This window comes from Alligator sinensis, unplaced genomic scaffold (assembly GCF_000455745.1).
Source record: "Alligator sinensis unplaced genomic scaffold, ASM45574v1 scaffold1616_1, whole genome shotgun sequence".
Lineage (NCBI taxonomy): Eukaryota > Metazoa > Chordata > Crocodylia > Alligatoridae > Alligator > Alligator sinensis.
In genome coordinates, this window is record NW_005843602.1 from 21,463 (window position 1) to 26,337 (window position 4,875).

The 4,875-nt window shown below is 45.0% G+C and overlaps 1 pseudogene; it reads right to left on the minus strand.

Moving 5' to 3' along the window:
* LOC112548837 overlaps nt 1–3,038 on the minus strand; it is a 9,844-nt pseudogene extending 6,806 nt beyond the window's left edge.
* Between the last annotated feature and the right edge of the window lie 1,837 nt (nt 3,039–4,875).

Consider the following 4,875-nt stretch of genomic DNA (forward strand, 5'->3'; position numbering starts at 1 on the left):
TGACAACAGTTATTTGTCTACATCTCATTCTGGACACTTGTGTGCCAAAAGTAATACTATTTTTGTACCTGTAGGCAACTATGTACAGACAGAGACCAGTCATGGGTATTGGCAACAGGATGAGAAGTTGAAAGAAAGACAAGCTTCTTGTCTCCTACCTCAATACCCAGATGACTAGGGCACCCACCTGGGAAGACAAGGACAGGTGGTATTAAATCTCTTCACGTGAATTTTTAAATTCAGGTATTTGAAGATGAATTTCTTCAGTTTCTAGCATACCTTCCTAACACCTCAGGTCATTCATTATCCAGGCCCTTCTCAGATGCACCTTTAGAAGCTGTGCCACTAGTATAGTCATTGGAAAAACGGACAGGGGTTTCTGCCCTGCTAGGAACAAGGACACCAGGTTTACAGGTCTCTCTGTGCTAGGGAGGCAGCTTCCTCACTCCATCTGGCTTGCTCCCATCCTCCTCTGTTTCCACACATCACCCACATACCTTTCTTTCATGGTTGCCCAGAATTCGAGCTTCAAAACACAACCCAAACACAGCCCTGAGTAGTGCCTGATCTGTGGTGTGCTGGTTAGTAAGGATTCCTGGGAAGCCCAAGTGATCCAGGCTGAAAGTATTTGGTTGGTGATGAAGGTTTCCAGCTTCTCAGTTGGATACCCTGGTCCCTCAGAATCAAAGATGAGAAGTGCCTCAATCCCTCTGCTTTCCTCAGTACAAGTCCTGGCAAGTTTAGGCCATCATTAAGAAAGGTTTTCAGGTGTGTAAGCCTGCTACACATCCACAAGTGCTGCAGGTATGTGCCCTGGCTCCTACTGCCCCCTCTATGTGGGCAGGTTTATGGACTCAGGAATGGAAATCTTTCCTGCATGTCAGTGCCAAGAATGGCATGTAGACAAATGAAAAGATGACCCCATTGACATGCAGGAAAGAATGGTGTTGCCACAGGAAGTTAGGAACAGGGAATAAGAGCAGGCAGAAAGTTAAGGACAGGTTTGGGTGTAAGGCTTATCTCCAAGCATAATAAAACACTTAGCTCTGATTCCTATTTCACCATCAGGTGCCAAAGTGGTTAATTTATGGTAGCATATAGGCAGCTTTTTGTACTTAAATACAATTTAATCCTTCTGCTGATTCTGTGCACAGAGTCAAATTTTTCCTAAGACATAACTTTTACCTTTTTAAAATGTTGATAAGCGATGGACTTGGGTAAACCCTTTTATGTATATGATCCATTCTGTTAGTACCAGGATCAGGACAATCCAGTACCAGAGTTCATAGCAAAATCTCCGTGTAGCTCAGGTGGTATGTGGCTGGCGCTGCCTCTTCAATTGAAGGGATGCTAGCAGGTGTGAATGTGCTGCGGGAGCATGACTGCCAAGCTACAGAGCAGAGCAGAGCAAAGCTGAGACCAGGAACACCCAAAGATGTTTAACTATTTACAGATTCAATTTTACAGTACAGTGTCAATAAACATATACAACGTGTAGATATGCATTTATAGATATAGATATATAAATGTATACTATTTACAAATATAAGAGTACAAAACCAATAAATCTTACTAAATGTAAACCCAGACAAACTCAGCTGGGTATGGCAGGAGAAGGCACTATAACAGCATAGGCCATGACCCTCTTTGGTCTTCCAGTTAGTGTGCAGCCCCTACCCTCAGCAGGCCCTCCAGGCAGCCAGCAAAGGAACACTTGATGGTAAAACACAGGTTAGACAATAGGGGAACAGACAGAACCTGTCAGAGATGAAACTGTAGTCTAAACATATGTAAGTGAGATTACATTAATAAGATTCAATACATGAAGATAACCAGTGAAATGAAGGCAAGTATTGAGTAGGGCAGGGGTTGTCAGCCAGGGGTATGTGTACCCCCAGGGTACTTAGAAAGGTGCTAAGGGGTACACGTGGGTGGGCAGCAATGAAGCACTGCCACCTACCACCCTACACCGCCATTTCCCAGGAGTAGGGTCAGGGAGGTTGAGGGCAGCAGTTCTACTCTGTGGGATGCACAGGTGTCACCTGGCCAGCCAGGTGGAGGTGGCAGAGGGGAGCTTGCATGTGGTGGCCGCCGCCACCATCCAGCACACCATACCACCACTGCCACGCATTGCACATGCGATTCCGCAGGCTGCTGATGGACGGTGCATGACTAGCCAGGTGCAAGGAGTGGTAGGAGCTGGGTCTCATGTACATGAAGATGGCTGCCCTGTAAAACATGCAAACCACAGCCAGGTGGGAGGAGCAGGTGGCCAGAGCTTTCTGCTGTCCTTTCGTTGACTTCATTCTCGGGACCCTGGAGAGGATACAAGCGTAAGTGGCTAGTATAAAGGAAGAAGGGATGAGGAGCAGGACAATGCCAGCCACAAATACCAGAGTCTCGTATCGAGAGGTGTCAGAGCAAGACAATTTGAACAGGGCTCGGATCTCACATAAGAAGTGGTCAATCTCTTTGGAGCCACAGTAGGGGAAACCCAGTGTAAACACCGTGTGAATCAAGGCATTTACTGATGCTCCTTAAGGAAAGCAGATGTTCCTGCTCATCAGGATGGGGTACTGTGAGGGGTTGCAGATTGCTATGTACCTCTCATAAGCCATGACTGCCAGGAGGAGGCACTCTGATGCACCCATTGTCAGCACAAGGAAAATCTGAGCCCCACAGCCAGCTGGAGAAATGGGGTTGCCTGGGATCAGGAAGTCAGCTAACATTTTGGGGACAATTATCAGTGTCTGACAGATGTCCATGAAGGCCAATTGTCTGAGGAAAAAGTACATGGGAGTGTGAAGGGAGGAATCCACTTGGATTAGAAGTACAAGAAGAGCAATCCCGGACAAGGCAGTGATGAAGGCTAATAAGATCAAGGCCATGGAGAACATGTGTACATTGGTCCGGCTCAGGAATCCCAGCAGAATGAAGTCTGCTAAAAAAAATTCATTCTCACTCTTCATTTCCTCTACACGTGGCTTTGCTTGAAGTCCTGGACAAGAACCAAATGCCTGGTGAAATATGCACACACTTCCTACTGGATAACACTCATGGAAACTGAGGCAGCAGGCAGGCTTTCTTCTCCTGTGGAAGAAATGGCAGACTTTATGATAGATAAGACAATAGCCTCACTTCCTCGGGAACTATGTACATTTAGGGTAAAGTTTTCCTATTATTAGCCTAATATTTCTATGTCCAGCTGCAGGTTCCACCTACAAGTGAGCTGCAGTGGTTTAACTCATGGTTTGTCTATGCTGCAGACATAGAAATGATTACAGCAGGGATTAGCAACCCACGGCCTGCCGGACCTTTGAATATGGCCTGATTATTTTGGGTCATTGGTGGCATTTGGAGGTGGGGGACACCATCTTCAGGTGCTCTCCCCAGGCTGTCTCGAGGACAAGCACCATCTGTGGGCGTTTTCTTTGTGCCACAGGTGGAGATTGGTGGCAGTGGTGGCAGGGTGCTACGGTGCCCACCTCCAACCTGCAGTAGGTTATTCCAGTTTCCCACTGGAAAAGCTTGCCTACTCATCAACTACTATGCTCGACAGAGATGTCATAGCTAGAATTAAACGAGTTAACTAGAGTCCTGGTTGCAATCTAGCATGGCAATGAGGAAGTCAATGCATGCTACCTTCCCTGCCCAGATGCAGGGAAAATAATCAGTTCCTGTGCTCCATGCTGGTAATAGTACCCAAATAATACCTGTGCTGCTAATACTACCTTGTTACATGTGAGTCTGACTGAACTCGATGGGAAACAATCTCACAGAAGAAACTCATGGCAAAACATTTCACAATGACTGATTGTGGCTCTGTCCTTCTGGCCATTCCCCTTTTCCATCACCACCAGCAGTGACATGTATTATGAGTAATGTGATCGGTAGCAGGAGAAGAAGCACTCGGCAATGCAGACATGGCACACTGGAGTATGAGGAAACATGCTCTGTCCCAAACACCTCACCATTTCCCATACTCTAAAAAATACCCCATAGCTGCTCCCCAGCCATAGTGTGTGCTGGGCAATTAATGGGACAATGAATGCTTGAAGGTATCTACAGTGAAAATATTTGCAGAACGAATTCTACAAACTTAGGTGAGAAAAGAATGTGTGTATTTGTTAGTTGAAATTTTAGTAGAGGAAAGTATCTATGGAAAGCCTGATGGCCAGTATCCCATTTAAAAGAATGTTTTTAACAGAAAATCTTCCATCAGCTCTGGGATTTTAGTGTCTGGTTTTTCAAGTGATTGGGTAAGTATCCCATAAAAGCATCTGAATTTCAGAGGACAGGTACTCAGCTCTTTCTGGATATCACTATACAGTAACTCGGGCAGCTGAAACTGAACTAGGACTAGATGACAGGTAACACCTAGTGAGATCAGCTGTAGGCTGTCTGAAAAAGGAAAGAAAAAGAGAAAGAAAGACTACAAAAAACTGCTTAAAATGAAAACATTATTTTCATGAAAAAAGTGAAACAAAGTTACTCTCAGGTTGCTAGAGCTCTCTCCATATCATTGCAGTTCTATGCAACCACTAATATAATATAAGAAAAAGAAGAAATGCTGGTCCTATAATGCTTTTGATCTATGTTGCCAGTCAGTATTTCAATTAATGTACATGGACTTTTTTTTTTTTTAGTGAACATGACATTTCACTTTTTAAGGACCATTTCTCGCCCTGTTCCCCACCCCAAATTAAAATATTAATTCAGAAAATCTCAAGTAACTGGCTGAATGATACACAGTGCAAAACACTCTGGAAGAAGCCTGGCTAGGAGTGGGAGGTACAACATGATGACCTTGCTGTGCCATTCCTCTGACGTCACAAGCCAATGTACTCCGTCACAGGGGATCTTGCTCAACATGGA